At 40.7% G+C, this 17896-nt stretch overlaps 1 protein-coding gene across 4 annotated transcripts in view; it reads left to right on the forward strand.

The window, feature by feature from the left end:
* The window catches only part of ATXN7 (ataxin 7), an 86349-nt gene that overhangs the window by 55935 nt on the left and 12518 nt on the right, over positions 1-17896 (forward strand). The window lies entirely within an intron of this gene.

Genomic DNA, 17896 nt, shown 5'->3' on the forward strand with positions numbered 1-17896 from the left:
GGACCGACTACTCACTTTTCAAGGTAAATGTTGAAGGGGGAAGAACAAGAGGAAAGAAAGAAGCATGGAGATATTTATCTTTGTGAGAAAAGAGGAAGCAATGCTGTGTTCACTGCCACTTACAAAAATAGTTGTTCGGCAAGAGGGAGAAAGTGAGTACATTGGTCAATAGATGGGAGTAAGATCTGAAGAGAACAAGTAGTTCCAATAAAAGTGGCTGCTGAGTGTATTTGACTGTAGCTTCACTTTGGAAGAAGCCAACTGGGATAGTTGGATCAGGTCTACACTTAAAGATGATTGACAGTGAGAAAGTTAACCAATCAAAAAGTCAGTGTTAAGTTTCATCACTCAGAACTCCTTCTGTGAGCTGAAAGGGCACATGGAGCAGGACACAGCTCTCCCAACCATTGTTTCAGATTTTCTGCAGGTTCAGGGAAGGCTATTCTGCATCAGTTTATATGCTCTACATCCTTGGAAGGTTTCCTTCACAGCTAAAAGGGCTCTTTCTAACGCCTAAGCCACTCCTCCAGGCTGGAGCCCGGCCAGAGGAGGTGGCACGCACTGCGAGGGCAGGCCGTGGGCACGCAGGGTCTGGCACAGTGCCCTAAGCTGAGTGCAGAAGAATGAAACTGCAACCTGCTTAAGAGCTGGGGTGGTGGAAGAAGCCTGAATTGGAGTAAAAACGGGCAAGATTTCTGCTGTTGTGGAAGAGAGACGGGAATGTGTCAGAGCCGTGGAGATACCAACTTGGCGTTGGAGGGTAGGGTTGGGAGTAGTTTAATTTCACAAGCTAACCACATGCAGATCAATTATTTATAAGGACTTTCTCATTTATTTTTTGGGGAGAAGTCTCATTAACTGTGTAGATTATTCCAAGAACTGCAAACCTCAGATGAACACCACAGCGCTTCGTGATTCCAGGGAGGAGTATTCTGGGAAGCTCGTAAAATGGTTTTGAGTATTGAACTGTCATGAAGAAAATAATTTTTGTTGCTTTTTGCCCTTTTTTTTTTTTTCCATGGAATTATACAGTTTCCAGTTGCACAGACTGTACCCTCTCATCCCAGCATCCAACTCTTGGATAACTGTAGCATTTTGGGTAGTCTCTTTTTCTCTGCAAGCACAGCTTCATAGGTCAGATAGGAAGTCTCATTGATAACCACCAATTACACCAATTTTTTACCAAGATACAGCAGTGCAGTACCTGGCTGGGACAGCAGTGCCCAGCTTGTGTGGGCAGGAGGGGGATGGCAGCTTGGGCAGGGCTGGCTCAGCACGGCTGGAATTAAGTGGTTTGAAGTCTGGGTGGGTGTGTGTCCGAGGAGGGGAAAGAGAGGACATGAGGGAATAGCTAAAAAGGGAAATGTAAAACAAAGAACTTAAGTAAAATACATCTAAAAAGAAATAGATGAAGACAATAAGGAGGAAGCTAAATAAGGAAGATAGGAGAAAATGACCTTGGAGGAGGGAGAATGAAGTAGGTACAGTGCTGGGTGTTTTTCCTCTGTAACAAGGAGGAAAAGTGAAAGAAAGGAGGAGAGGATAAACAGGGCAAAACAAACAAAAGCTTTTGCACTACGTTTTCCTCTCTTGATGTTTTGGCATCAATGCCAAAATGTGTTTTGTGTAACGTCATGGCATTTTTGGATTTTGCACATTTTGGTGGGGGGTGGAGGGAACAACAGTGTGTCCTACTTAAGACACGTCTCCTGGCTTTATCAGACAGATATATGTATGCATGTACACTTATTAATAGGTCATCTTTTGTTTTCTTATACATCCCTTTTATTGTTTCTGACTGGACTTCTTAAGTTTATTTTAAAATTCTCTTTTTCTGAACTGTAAATAATATTTTTTTAGAGAGTAGGATGTATGTGTAGCCTTCAGCAGCTTTTGCAGGAAGAGGAATTACCCCCAGTTCTCTACAACTGGAGAGAAGGTAGTGCAGTAGATGGAAGACAGTTATCCATGCTGGACCTACATAAAAACAGTATTCTGTAAGAACTTTTTCACCTCCTGCCTCAGGAAAAGTGGACAGCATTCCAAAATGTAGCCATGCAAGTGTCGCACTTTTTAAAAAACTTGAGACAGTATTTTTCTTACGAAGTTAAAAGAAATCAATAACATTTTGTTTTTAGTAGCTGCTACCTATTTTAGTTAAGTAGCATTTAGTCAAGTAATTTTCACCTGTTATTTATTTACTTGTTTTTGATCACCAGTTTGCTGACTCTTTAAAAACAAATGTGCAGATATTGACATGATACTGCTTTGAGGTCTTTTTCTTATGAGTAATATGATACACTTAAAATCTAACATGTGATACACATAAAGTCTACAAACTGTGTTTTTTAGATATTACCAGAAGAGGGAGTGTATAACACTTTGTATACAATGAAACCTGTGAGTTTATTGATTAGTAGCAATCAATAACCATATGATTCATGTAATAAGTTAAAAAAAATAATAATTGCAAGCTCAAGCTCACTTTCAAAAGAGCACAATTAATGCCAACTTTTTAAGCTTCTCATTAGGCTCAATTCAGTTTTAACACTAAATAATTATATCCAAGCAATGTAAATGGCCTGGAAGTCAATTCAGGTTCCTAAATGTTGTGTTATGTCTACCTATAGCAAAGATTCAAACACCTTTTCAATAGCAATCTTGGATTAGCTCTTGCAGTATCCATAACAATGTGAAACAATTACAGATATCTTTTTAAAATGTAGAGAATAAACAGAAATAGATAAATATGACATGCCATTTTACATACATCTGTGATACTATTATTGACTAATCGACCATCATTAGCTATCTCAGGCAGTAACAGCCAAAATACTTCCAAACCCTATTATCTCCTATTGATGAAACAAAAACATAATGCAGTGTTTATATAGAAAATCAATATTTTTACTCTATAATTTATGTAGATGTTCCTCCAGTTGTCATTCAGCAGGGCAATAGGTTAATCTTTTGAACAACAGCAAAATGATGTAGGAGAAAAAGCCATCAGTGTGTCTAATATGTAAACTCCTGATAAACTTTGCCTGTTCTGCTGCCTCATACAAGTTCTGCCGTGTCTGAGAGAGCTGCTGGCCACAAAGGCTGCAATTACATTTTGTTCCCCCAAGATGTATTAGAGAAAGAAGAACCACTGCCAAGAGATTCTTGTCCTCTTTTCTGTTCTCTTTTCCCCAGATAACGAGTTGCCCAGGTTGGTACGACACTCACTCCTTGCACTGCTTTGTAAAGGATGCCAATTAGACCGGGCTCCTGGAGAGCTGAAGCAGTTCCTACGTAACTGAGTTTTCCTCCTTGTTTGGCAAGATTGTCAGAAAACCTTTAACTCACAATTCTATAACAAAGTAGCTTTTGGAAAGGAAGCCTTCTCTTCTAGCTGGATCACCTTCTTATGTTTTTACCCCACAGGATTTTCTCCCTCTGCCAGGCAGAGGTGGTTTTGTGCCATGTACTCTCTGTGTGACCCTGCTGTTGCAAAGAACCTGTTTGTCATGTCTGGCTCTGGGAAAAGCCTGGGTTTCTGTGTTGTCTTGTGGTGAATTCTGTGCGTTAGGTAGAAGGTGTGCCCCTTTGAGGGCACCCTTCTGCCTTTGAGCCTGAAACTTTCCAGCGTTTGTGGATTATTTATGGAGCTGGATTTGAACTGGTCAGAAGTTTTATTGGATACACATCGAGAGTTTTAAGAGCTGTTCATTATCTGTAGGTATTCGCAGGGAATTCATGGCTCCTCTCATTGCTAAGAGGAAAACTGGCTGTGTCTCTTTTGTTGCTGTGTGGCTGAAGTCTTCATTTGAGTTTGTAGGCTAAACATTTTGGTTTTCTGCTGTATTAGGGCGGACTTGGTGAAGTAGTTGTTTTCATTTCTTTCACTCTCCTGGGAGATATTGAGAAGCCTTATAGTACTCTCTAAAACTCTGGCCGTGCTCATCACTGGCATGGGACTAGCTAGCACTCATTTTCTTCAGTTTCATTTTGGCTTACAGCCTCTGACAAGCCACATGTAACCATGTATATGCCTGGAAGGATGCCACACTGGCCCTTCCCTGGCCTCTAAGGTCAGAGGAAAGGTTTTTAAACTGCCACAGTTCAGTCCCCTCCCCATCACAGTGCCATGTACTCTTTGATCAAAGGCCATCATGTGGGTCACAAAGCAACCCACTGTCCAGCTTCTAAAAATATCTGGGGCTGCTTTAATAGCGGTAGAAATTATATAAACTTATATATGTGTGATGTATTGCAAGGCTTGATGCTCATATCTTGCCATGGACTGAAAATGACAGCTACTATTGCTTACATTTAGTAGTGACCAGTTCTTTCTCAGTCCAGCTCTCCATAGGATTGGTCAGTGTTGAGATTGAGGATGGGCACTGATCTTTAAGGCCATACTCGTCCCCTTTTTCTGTGATCACAAGAATGTACCCAGGGAGGTTGGAGGCTTGGCAGATAGTTAGGACATGCTGAAAGCCCTGATGGGCTCCTGGGCTGTCTGCTATTTCCTCTACCCTGTTCCAGTTGTCCAGGTGCCAGTGATCCACCATAGGTGTGGCTGTACACTTGAAATCTAATGTACTAAATGTCCTTTTCTGATTTTAGTCCCTGGAAATGACATAATTCTGTACTTAAATCTCCACTCTCTGTGTGTACACATGAGCTACATGAGTAGCAGTTATATTTTGTATTTCAGGTATAAACAAGCATGTTGAGGAAGTGGAGTTGATACTAAGGCATAAAATGCTGTCACTTGATTGTGCACCAACAAGCCTGTCAAGTTGTTCCTCTGTACTCAGTCATCCATTTTATTCTGGACACACTCCAGTTTTCTGAAACCTGAGGAACTTCTAAGCTTACCCACTTAGAAAAGAAAAGAAAACACAAAAACCGGTAATTTTGCCTGATGTATTTGTTTTGTTCTGTAGCACATAAAACACTCTCCAAAGTGGCACCTGCTAGAGAGAAAAATCCACTGATTTCAAAATCTATTGCCTTGTGGTTCTGGAGGTTCTGGGAATTTAATTAATGATCGTCCTTCAGAGCACTCATTTCCAGCTTTGGGATAAAAATGATACAGAAGACCTTAAATACAAGTCAGTAGCCCCACTGTTTGTATGAAATTGCTGCACTGTTCACTAAGGCTCATTTTGTGGTGTCATGTAGCACCTGGAGGAGTTCTTTCTGTGCACCCCCCATAGCAGCAAAGTCAGTTTTCCAAGTAACCACGCTGGAGTTCTCAATTGATCAACTTTAAGAAATTTGGTGTTGGCTCAAGGCCCATCATTCTCTTCCTTCCAGGAAGAATAATAATAGTAGCCAGTAACCAAACAATCCCTTCAAAGCAAAATATTTACAACAAAATCATCCTAGACAGTACTAAATGTAAACATAAGCAGGCTGCAATGTAAGTAAGCCCAGCTTATGCAGTGTTGATATCAATCAGATGAAATTCCTTGGAAATCCAATTTTTTTTTTATGTACCCCTCAAAGCTTCTAGGAACTGGTGAACTCATCATTACTGCAGCTCATAACCCTGTTCTTTGTCATCCCCAGTTGCTTAGGCCTCCAGCCCGTTCCCTGGGATCAAGTCACAGTTTAATTCTTTCTAGTCCTCGCTCAGTTAATTGCCAGCTTTGGCACAAGTGGGCGTTTGGTTTGTGAGACTGTCGGGCCTTTGAGTGGATGGTTCTGCTCTTTGTTAGGGAGAGAGCAGATGGTGCAAAGGCTGGGGCTGAGTGGTCAGGACTGGGGGAGAGGGCAGGAATGCTTTGTGCTGGGGCAGTGTTAGCTCTCACCAGTCAGCTTACAGTGGTTGTGAAACTGGTGCCTGAGATGGCTGAATTTTGAGAAAGGATAAGTGAGTTTTAATGTGCAGTGAGGTAACGAAGCCTGGTCATCTGTGGCTTTGTCCTGTGTGTTTTGCCATCAGTTTCCCATTGTAGCACCTCCTGCTCTGTGCACAGACGTAGCTTCAGGTTTCATGTCATGTTTTGCCTTTTTTTTTTTTTTTTCTGCCTGCCAGTTTAATAAGACATGCACGTGGCGCAGCTGGGCTGGAGTGTGCACATGATGACCAGCCAGCAAAGATCTTCATGCCTTTCTTCTGTAAGAGCACGGAGAGAGGTCCTACCTTTGCCATCTGAATGCTGATTTTAATGCTAATGATAAACCCCAGCATCTTTAGGAGACCTCCCAGCAGGGGACTGGGAGGGCACCATCTCAAATTCAACTCTTTGGTTTTCTTAAAATTAGCCTAATTCCAAAATACAGAACACTAAAACATAGACAAGTGGAAGGAGATGTGGTAGAGCTGCATTAATATCTTTTTTATAAAATCAGACAAGAAATGTAATGTAAGTAAAAGATTTAAAATTCTCTAACCAATCTTAAAAAGAATTTTCCTGGTAATGCAAAATGTGCACAATACTTCAGGTTGTAGTGTTATTTTTCCCCCCATTTTTTTCTTGTTTGTTTGTTTTCCATTTCTTAAATTCTGCAGTACTCATTCATGCAAGAGAGCTACTTTTTGTATACTGATAATACCACAAATGATATAAATATATTTTTGTGTTACGTGTGTTCAGTGAGGAAATATAGAAAGGAGGGGTCGATGCTGTTATTTACATTGTCTGATGTAGTAGAGAGCAAACTTTATTCCATTGCAAGGGAAGAAATTTTTTTGCAATTTCAACACAGTTCAGGTTGTCTTTCTTGGGTGAATGTGCAACACCAAAGACCTGAAAATTAGGTTCTCTGCAGTGACTCATATCAAACTGCTTCTCTCCCTCCTGCCCTGCCTGCACTGTACTTCTGGTGTCAGAGCAGGAGTCTCCTCACTGCAGCCTCGTTCCCTGGGAGCGAGCGGCGTGCGCAGGTGGATGTTCCTTTGTGCAGGGATCTGCACAATGTATTATCACAGCTTGCAGGGCTAATTTTAGGCCTCTGAACTCAGGTATTAATTGATGGCATAAGTGTTTATATTGAATCTAATGTTGTTGGTGTTTTGGGGATTTTTTTAAATGACTTTAAGCAGTCTTGATAGAAAACAAAACTTAAAAGCTCTTGCAGTATTTAGTACCAGGAAAAGAACTCCCTAATTTCATTGCCTTATATAACAGGTTGCTTTTACTACATTAAGTAAAATTACTTTTGCGTTTGCCACAGTACACTGGCAGCATGTGACTTCACTGTGCCACGTGCACAGTCCGTTTCAAGGTGAAACCCCATGAATATTTACTGCATAATGTTACTCAGAAGCCTTTGGAGGTTGGAAAATAGTAAATCAAAGCGCACAGATTGAGACAGTTGGCATATATGCTGCTGCTATAACATAAGCAGGCAGAAAATCCCATTGCATTCTCTCTGCCATTGTGTGCTTTCCCGTAGGCCGTGGCCATCCTCTCCCCGTGTGAATGTCCCGTCATGCCTCTCCCTTCCATTCCAGCTCCTGCCTTGATGCCCAGCTGCTGGGGTTTCTTAGCAGTTGGGTTCTTTGTCCTTGCTCTTACCCAGAAGGAAGACAGCTTTCTGTATTGTTCCATGTGGGAATTAAATTGACTGATCTTGGTCAGTTTATTTGTGGAACAGGCAACAAAATAGAACTTACTCGCCCTCTTGGTCCTAAAATGAGAGCAGGCCAAATCAAAGGCTAAAGAAGGATGAATTCTAGTTTTTAGACAAATACATCAGTGCTGGTTCCCCATATAGTAGTTCTAAGTCAAGAATTTTGTGAACCACTAAAATCTGTTGGAGTCTTACCCAGTTTTAATTACGGGTGTGAAGTAGGAGAGTGTACAATAGAAACAAATACTCCAAAAACATTCCTGCCTCTGGTACTAATTTTAGCGATGGAAGGAGTTGCATTTTAAAAACAGCATAATCCAAGGAAATGTCTTTGTATTCCTGAGTTGTCCTTAACAATTAATGAGTAGGTGACATGAGTTGTCAACTTCTTGAAATTTGGAGCCGCAAAGGAGCTCGTTGTTGTCTCATATTCTGAGTGCATAGACATGGGAACATTACTATTTAGTATTTGTGTTTTAGGATTTAGTATTAATTTCTTAGCTTGTTAATGGGAGCATAGCCTCCAGGTTGCTGCATGTTTCTTTATATAAAGGAAAAAAACAACCAACCCAAACAAAACCCAGTCTGCTGAAATGCTGCTCCCTTGTGTTTAACCCTTCTTAGTGAAAAGAAAGTAATGTGCTAACACACTGATACTAATACACAGAGGTGTTTATACAAGCTGGCTGCCTCTCTTCTTGGCAAACTTCTTATTTTAGTGAAAAAATGAGTTGCTTAGTTTTAAAAATGAATTTATGTGTAATCTGATAAGTGAGGAAAGACCAGAAATTTTAGCTTTGATTATGGTAACTTAAAATAAGAGCAAAAGCCACAAGCTGTTTTTTCCTATTCCTTTTGTCAGTAGATACGCTGTAATTTTTTAAGTGATTATTTAGAAAATGGTCCAGAAATTAATAATTTGGTAAAACTTAGGGTTTACTATCTATCCACTGGCTTTGGGTGGAAATCAGGGCTTGACAGTCAGACCTCAGAGCCTGGAGATTTAGGATGTGGAGACCTATCTGGAAGTTTGGGACAGTAAATACTGGTCTGAATTTTTGCTGCTGGAAAAGCACCCTGGGAGTGTCCAGCGGTGCTCTGCCGGGGTGGCAGGAGCCGTGTCCCCCGGGCCATTGCCAGCCCCGGGAGCTGCAGCTCTGGTGGGTGCCCCCAGGCTAGCTGATGCAGCTGCATGGGAACCAAACCAATGTGGGGTGGTGGGTGATGAGCATGTTTGCTGTAGGAATCACCCCGGAGCTGCTGGCACGGGCCTGGCACCTCGCTGTGGGAATCACAGAGCATCCACACAGCCTGACGCCCTGGCTGTGTCTGAGCAGTGCCGATGCCACGTCGTCTGCAGCAGGTTTGTGGGGGAAGCTGAGGCTGAGCAGTGACCTGGGGGCACCTGGTTGCCACAGGGTGCCCGGAGCCAGCCCTGGGCACCAGTGCGACGTGGACGGTGGCACTGCCCGTGGGGCCTCGGTGGAGCTGCTGCACCACGACGTGGATAATCCCACAGCAAGGGATTAAGCGCTGCAAGCGGCCCCCGTGAGCCCTTCTGAAATGTCACCGGAGTGCCCTGGCAGAGCTCCAAAGGCAGGCGGGCAGCGAGCTGGCCACGGACAGGGACAGCCCGAGGAGCTCTGCTCTGCACCTCTCCAGAGCTGCAGGGCCAGCTGTGTGAGTACCTGGACACTGCTTTGGGCTTTTCCCCTGCAGAAACTTGAAACCCCCCGCTAAAAGTGCTCTGAAACCACAGCTCTGATGGGGAGACTGCAAGAGAGAAAATAGCAATCAAAGCTTAAACAGCTGATTGCAGTCCTGTCAGCCCCTTAGATAAATTGGCAGCTGTTAATCAAAGTGTTAATTAAAGAAACTATTAAGAGTGTGTTCATTTTAGCTTGTTTTTCTGAGTGTGCTCATCCGTGTAATTTATAAATCAGAGGGCAAACACATTCCTGTTACAGCTCTGTGGATGGCTGGCTGTGGGCAGGATGGTCTGTGCTTGGCTTCGGAGGAAATGGGAAATGCAGGCACAGCCTGCCTGTGTCAAGTGCAGTCATGTTTTTTATTTGAAAGGTTAAACTGCACAAACATTTGAGTTAGCACATCCTAATTACAGCATTGCTCCATTCTTTCAAAGGGAAATGTGAAAAGGCTGGTATATTTAATTTGAAAGACATTATTGTGAAGGCACAGTAGGTCCGTGCCCTCGTTTGGCTGTGTTAGTGATTTCCCCAGACTTTGCTGTGCTAATGCTGCAGTAAATTTTTAATTAGTGTATAGTTAACGTGGTCATTGTCTTTAAACATGAAAACAGTTGTTTTATGCCAATTGTGATTGACCAGTGTTAATGAAATAAGCTGTATTGATCCTTTTTTATACTTGAAAAAGTATTAATACCTGAAAGTATTAAATTAGGGTAAAATAATTGAGGATCTGACTTAACGTAAAAGAAGAAACCAAGTTACTTGTTTGCCATTGATGTTGCAAATTGAGTGTTTATGTTCCAAATTTTGGAAATTTGAAAAATATTGCAATTAATCTTACCATGGGTTTGCTTCCCATCTTCCTTTTCCATCCTGCAAAAGTTATGAATTTTGTGTCCAAAACCTCAGAACAGAAAATGGAGTGTGTTAGCTCTGCAGGCAGGACCCCAGCCCGGATCCCTCATGCTCTTCTCATTTCTCCAGGGGTTTTTCCTACCAGTGAGCACCGCCCATAGGTAACATTTTTGTCCCATTTGCAGTAGGGAAGCACATGAGTTGTCACATCCATAAGGTGTGTGTGGTTGGTGTACAGGGACAGGTGAGAGACAGGTGACATCAGAGGGTGACAGGAGCTTCCTCCTCAGTTCCATCAGCCAGTGTTTCCTCACAGTGAGCAGGAACACCTCGGGGAGAGGAGTGGCTTTGTAGTTGACTGGTTCAAATAGCCATGCACATGGTTATATTTTGTTTTTTAATCTTCCAAAGCTCTCGTATCCTGTGGCAGAGGATGCCACTAGACATGAAGTACAAAAGAAAAATATTTGTGCTCGGTGTCTTTTTATTCTGTGGTTTCCTAAAGACGAAATCAAAGAATGTGATTACCTTGGCTGACACTGCTATTTTTGTGTATATCCTCTTATTTCCCTGCTCAAAACAAAGTCAGTTCCCTCTTCTTGATCTTTTTTTTATGGAGCTCTCTTTTGTATGGAGAGCTTTCCTTTTCAAGGCCTTTCTTTTACACCCATCTCCAGAACTTTATCAGTTAGCCTGTAACCCCCTTTGTATTATGGTTCACTAACAGCCTTTAAGCAAGTTTTCATTGTCAGCATCTTTTTTTTGTAGCAGAGTCAACATGCAACAATTTTTGTCTGACAGTCAACATGCAACAGTTAACGTTTGCTACATGTAAAGAAATACCTAAGGGGAAAGCATTAAAATTCCCGATCGTGGAGTGAATAAAAGCATTAGCAAGATGAAAGTCAGGCAGGCATTTGGATTGGTGAGCTCATCTGAATTCGTGACACAATATTAAACTATGTGATAAGTTCTTGTAAGGAGCATTGTTGATGCTGAAGGGGAAGAACATGGTGATAAAGGTGTAAACCTGATTTCTGGGTAGAGAATGGGTGGAGAGAGAGAAAAGCAGAAGTTAGGTGGTGGTTCTTCCCTTAATTCTTTATTTCTGTCTTCCAACACACCGTTCTTTATTAAACTTTTGTTTACTCAACTTCTTATTGAAGTTTTGAATTTGCTATAGGCTTGTTTTGAAAAACTGAAGCTTTTCGTTAATGTCATTCAGGGTAAACATATGCAAGACAACAGTTTTTGAGCTATGTTTTTGAGGAAGCTGACCCATTCTGCATATGGAGATGCTGCTGATCTGTGCTGGTTACCCCTCTCTGATGCTTTTGTTTATTACCTCTGTGCCTTTTCTGAAATTTATTTCAAACAACAGTTTATTTTTTTTTTTTTAATAGCAAAAGAGCAGTTTATTCAATACCTGCCTTTTAATCAGGCTGTGCAGGTATTGTCATGTCATCGACAGGCTACACAGAGATTAGTGCTCGTAATGTGGATGTTATAATCTCTCCATGGCCCGATTACCATCTAAGACACTCTACTGTCCTTCCATAATAACTTTGCAATATTTATATTTCAGTGCTTGACAGATTTACAAGACAGTTACTGAGCGCAAGGGCCAGGGCCAGTTCCCTGGTGAGAAATCTGTCCTTTCCCCACCTTCTGGCAAGTTCACTGGGGAAGTGTAACAGAAGCTTGAGCTTGGATGTTGTACCAGAGTCTTTGTGAGATGTTAAAGCCCTTGGATTTGGCTTTACCTGAGCAAAGAGGAGGATGGAGAAGGATGGGAAAAGCATCCTTATCTGGGTCATGAAGGAGGACATTCCAGCAGTGGGTCTCCCTGGCTCCATTTTTTGCTTGTGGTTCTGCTCCATGAATAATTTAATATCCTGCCTCTATGGGTTTTTCCACATTGCTCTTGAGAGTTTTACTGGTCTCATGGGGCTCTGAATAGCTGAAACAAACCTGATGGGAGTATCCCTAATTCCAGTTTGCTGCTGCACAACACAGCAAAATGCTTGTCTGTCTGCAGGGTTGGGATGGCACTATGAATGGGTTGTTGCTTGAAAGGTTATTTTACATCTCTCGGGAAAACCCTGTGTATTTTAAGGAGGAATTCTAAATCCTGTGGAAATTGATTACAGAACTACTCATGCATGCTGAATGCAAAGGGTTTTGAAAGGATTAGTAATAAATAGGGAAAAATGGAAAAAACTAGCTTTAGTAATGAACAGAGAGTTGTGGAGAGGCAGCAGTAGGGGAAGGGATGTACTTGATGGTTATTTATTTAAATGCATTTTAGTGTTGCTATTTATTGCTGTGTTCTTAATAACTGTGTTTGCAATCTCATCCTCCTTTCCATTAGTGCAATCTTGGAGATCAGGGGAGGTGTGCTGGGTTTGGGGCCGTTCTGCAGCAGTTATAGAGGAGATGTCATTCCTGCCCAGTTAGTGTTCTGCTACCAGAGAATTACAGCCCCATCCTGGCCATGCTGTAGTTGTACCATAAAAAGCATAATTTAAATATCCTAAATTGTAGTTACAGGATTTCTTCTTTTTTAAAATATTATTTTAAAGTACTGAAGTTGACATCCAGAATCTTACCAGGGAGGAAGATCTTTTTCCGTTTCTCCCTCTGTTTTTTTCAACAGCAGCAGCAAAACTGACCCTGCTTACATATAATTTCACATACCTTTATCTAATGTATTTTGCACAGTGATTGCTTGTGAGTGGATTTCAGTTCTCCGAAGTAAATATCTAGAAAAATTATAAACTTATGTAATGCACTGAATATTTTTCAAGTGAGGAAGTGCAAGATACAAAGTTGCATCAGTATTGCTTGGTCATAGTCTTTTTATAAAAGATATTATATAAACCTGGATCTTAGATAAATAGTTTATACCTATTACTATTTATTTATAATATTAAAGAACTCTGATCAGGATATGGAAAACCATTGTGGTAAGTGATGTGAATACATAAAGCAATGTAATGCTTATGTATGTGCCATCAGGCATTGGAATGGGCTGCCCAGAGAGGTGGTGGATTCACCATCCCTGGAGATTTTTAAACGCAGATTGGACGTGGCACTGAGTGCCATGATCTAGTAAATGGACTTGATTTGGACCAAGGGTTGGACTTGATGATCTCGGAGGTCTTTTCCAACCCAGTCGATTCTATGATTCTATCCTGACTTGTATTTGGTATCCTACAATATAAATTATATACTTCCTTTGTTTTTCTCTCCTGCTAAAGCATCATTTTTCGGTGAATGGAGTGCCACAAGCATACAGATTCTATCAGTCAGATTCTCCTTGTGGTTTTGCCAACTGAATGATAAGCAGTAATATCAGCTGCCAGTTGCAAAGCAATGGTTTTTTATGAAACAGTAAGACAAAACATCTCTAGGGAGATGACAGATTGTACTGGTGCCCATCAAGCCTTGTCAGTCTGTCATACTGGTCGCTTGGACTCCATCAATAATCCGTTCTGTAACTTTCTTGGTGAAGCAAAGATGACTTTGTTCAGCTGCTCTCTCTTCAGCTGAGAGCGTGAGGTCAAACCCACCCAGCTGAAGATGGAGTGACCTCATCCTGCCTTACAGTGCACACAGAACTGATGGGATGATTAAAGGGACATCAGTGGGAGATTAAGGCAGAATCCTTGGTATCTAGGTCCCGTGATTAGAGCAGGATAATAAAGCAGCAATAAGTGAGTGAGCAGCAGATCAAGATCCCGCACAGGCGATTGCTCCCAAGCAGCTGCACACTGCCAGGGTGGCGTCCGAGGGACAGTAATTTGCCTGCTATGCCTGTGATTGTTTTACCTCCCAGTTTTTCCTGCAAAATCCTCATGGATCTAGTTTTTCTTCTTTTTTTCTTTGCCATGGTGAGGTCAGAGTGATGGTGGATCAGAGCCCCACTTGGGTTAGAGCTGCAAAAGGGATTTTAGTTGCTTGCAGAGTAAAATCTGGAGCGATGGTGAGGTGCCCTTCCACAGCAGTGTCCGTCTGTGCTCTGCTGTCATGTCATGGATCTCATCTTCCTGGGGAAATGAGAAGATCAAGTCAATTAGCTCTCCACAGTTACTCTAGAAATGTCATACTCTTACTGACAGAAAATAAATTTTATCCTCAGGTAGAAGATGTTTGTTTTAATTTCTCAAATGACAAGTCGCACATAGCTCAGTGTGATGGAGAAAAGGACAAGTTTGCTTTAATTTTTGCTGTTGTCACTTATATTTTAGGTGAGACAGATATATGAAATTATAATTTCTTAAGCATAAAGGTGGTTTTATTCTTTGTTTCAATATACATCATCTAATCCTATAGCCTGAGTGATACTCTTACACCTACTCTACATGATATTTTTAACCTGTGTTAAAACTTATGAAATTTGACTGAAGTTACAACATGTTTGACTGAACTAAACTTGTGTGTTTGCCTGGTTGTGCTTCGTTTTTACCACTGGCTCCTCTAGCGCTGGCACAGGTCAGTTTGACTTTTTGCCCAGTACATCTTGTATCTGCTGCCCCAAACTATCAGTTGATACCCAGAGAGAATGAAGAGCACAAAGCACTTCCTAGATTTTGGAAAAAAAGCATAGACTTGAGAGGAATGTTTTGAAAAATTTTTAAAGTATGCTGCTCTAAATTTTTTTTTCTTAATGATTTTTTTCTTAAGCATACAGCAAAGAAAGTGGCATTTTATGAAAAATTGTATATTTTTTCTATGAAAGGATATCTTAGTATAGCAGTAAGTTACATATCACAATAAGTCCAAGTGTTTACTCAGAGATGGAAGAATAAGAAGCAGTAGCCAAACATGATGAGAAGCCTCTCCTTTTTTCGTTTTCTCATTCCATGTTACTTTTTTGCACTTTTGTCAGAATACACGTTTAGTAGGAAATACACAAAGGAAAATAGGGTTTTTTAAACCCCAAAAATTGGCAGCCAGACTAAGGGCCAAGTGAGCTGTTTAATTTTTTTTTTAATGCTCTTTAGGAGATTTATATTATCAATATCCATTTTATGAGGAAGTCCTATGTCCTTTGGCATTATGTTATATAATTCTTACTGAACTATGGCACAGAGATGCTGTATTTTTCCAACTTGATAGTTAACAGTTATCCTGGTCACTGAACAGAGATATTCCTTTGGGATGCCATCTCTTTTCACAGATTTCTAACTCCCTGTCCAGCCCTTCTCCTTAGGGTCACAAAGATGTTATATAAATGCAAAGATATTTAGGGAGGAGTTTATCTGTTAAAATTTAGTGTTGAACGCAGCTTTCATTTTAGGTCAGATCCTTCCCATTGCTGTGGGATCAAGGAAGACTTTCCAGTTCTTTGTCCAAAGCCAAAACTTACATCTTTCTGACATTTAAAAACCAAAACAAAGAAACAAACAGAAAACCCAACAGAAAAATCTGAACATAAAAAATTCCTTCCCCCAAATTTTAGAGTTGAGAACTGTGATAGGCAGGTGCAGTATTGGAAATATCACTTTGATATGTTGTATAAGCAATCATGACATAAAAAGTTGTTTTTCTCTCAAAAGTGATGTGAAGGGAACTGATGTGAGTGCCAGCTTTTGAAATTTGAAAACTGAACACCTGGAGATAGTTATATTTTTAAATGTTTTCAGTCTGAGTCAGAGTTAATGACAAATGGGAACTTTATTCAATTGGCAAGATTAGTAGAATTTATTATTATTATATGCTTAGCATAATAAGCATGGTGGTCTTGATTATTCAGTGGCATTTTGTGTAGTAATTTTTCCATTAAAAGACTATGTCAATCTGTCAGTAAATCTATTCGTTAGATGAAGTATACCATGCTTAACCCATATCTAGTTTCAAAAATAATATTAGCTTTCTCTAATGAGACATCAGTGCTCTTCACATGGTTTACAAAAGAAAACTTAAGGAGATTTCACTTAAAAACATGAATGTTATAAAACAACTGAAACATTATATATAAACAAATTCTAGTAGCAGCCCTACCTCAACTCGTACGTAAGTCAACCAAAAATCAGGTCTAGGCAGGTTATGAAAAATGAGCTGAACATTCTTCTTGATTTGTTGATAGACTACACAAGTTGTGGTTATGCACAGAAGGGGTAAGTGAAGATTTCACAGCCTTACAATGCTACAATATCTCTTTCAGAAATGATCCCAGACTTCTAGAAAAAGTTCATCTGGATTATTTTTTCTGTAGGTGTGTCTTTTTTCTGTGTATGGAAATCTCTTTGATAGGTACACTGTAATATTGGGGTGTGATCAGCCATTAGTTCTCTTAAGTAATTTTTTTATCATTGCCAGTTTAAAACACTTTCTATTTATGCTAAACTCACTTGTTTGAGCCTGGTGCTATGAAACATTTATGCAAATAGTACTCAGTAACGTTTCAGTTTGGTGCCAGAACAGTGCTAGTTAAAGTTGCCAGAAGAGAAGTGTTCCTATCATAGCTGAGATTACTATTTTGTCTGGTTTATTCCTCATGATTGGATGCAAGGAGGTTCTTAGTCTCATTCTAGTCCCTTTTTCTTTTTGTCTGCCAGGATTTTTCAAGGAAGTAACACCCTCTCTTCCTTCAAAAAGCAAAAGTCATCATAACAAACTCTCCCAAAGATTGCATTAGTCATCCACTGACTTACTAGAGATTATTTGTAGCTGTGATAAGCACTTGGATTTTGAATTTTCTAAATATACAGAAGGTGGAAGAGTATTGAGCAATTTTTCTCATTATCTCACAGAGTAATCTCTCAGGGTGTAGCATCGCTGAACTAATGGCCCTCAAATAGTAACTTATCAGAGCTGCTCAGGGATTCTTGCCATTGCTATAAAAAGCCATTTGGCAATAGGCAGTGTGTCATGTTAGAAGCACAGGCATTTACTAGAACATGAATATGCTAAAATACTTCATTTACAGACTCTTCAGTGGCAGCTGGTTCTAAAAAACTTAAGTGGATGATTTTGAACATCACAGATAACTACTCCTAAATACTACCTTTTTAAGGCAGTTGATCCTTGAGATGGGTGATAAGTTACTGCATTTCTTGGGTGTTTTTGTTGGGCACTTCACACCTGACCTCTCCACTTTTTGGTAAATACTCATTCAGAAGTTATGACTGTTTTGCTGAAGGTTCATTAAGTGGTTTTGCACCCATTTTGGAGTTAAACAGAGGAGGAGTTGATTCAGTCTCAGAGATTGTTTCTTAACTGGAGTCAAGGCTCTGTGCGCTTTCCTTTTTTCTCTGAGCTGACGAACATATTTCAAATGCTACTTCCCCACTTCTGTAAAAAAATGGCTTGCCAGGTGTCAGACTCCTGTGTCTTCCTCTTGCACTACTGGAGTGGCTTGGCTTTTCCCCTCTGGTTCCTTCTTGCCCGATGACATTGGTGCAGAGTTGGTGCTGTCTTGTTTGGTGGCTTCCAGCTACCTGTGGAGTCCTGGTTGGTCATCATCAGAGTGATGTGTCATGGCTGTATATAAGACTGGGAGGAAATGGGTCATATAAGCAGAACATAGATATACTAATTTACATTGCCCAGGGCGTTACAGACTTTTGCACAGGTTGCGCTGGAGTTGGCTTTCACTCTTGGCTGTGGTTGTAAGTTCATGAGTAGCCTGCTGCTTTCACAGTTCACTCAAGTCAAAATCTGTAAGCTGATCCTGGGATTGATCGATGGTGGATTTGGGCACTTACAGCAGTACTTGGCTGAGAAAGAGGTGTTACTGCTGCCTTTCCAGTCCT

This window comes from Corapipo altera, unplaced genomic scaffold, assembly GCF_003945725.1.
Source record: "Corapipo altera isolate COAL_440 unplaced genomic scaffold, ASM394572v1 55, whole genome shotgun sequence".
Classification (NCBI taxonomy): domain Eukaryota; kingdom Metazoa; phylum Chordata; class Aves; order Passeriformes; family Pipridae; genus Corapipo; species Corapipo altera.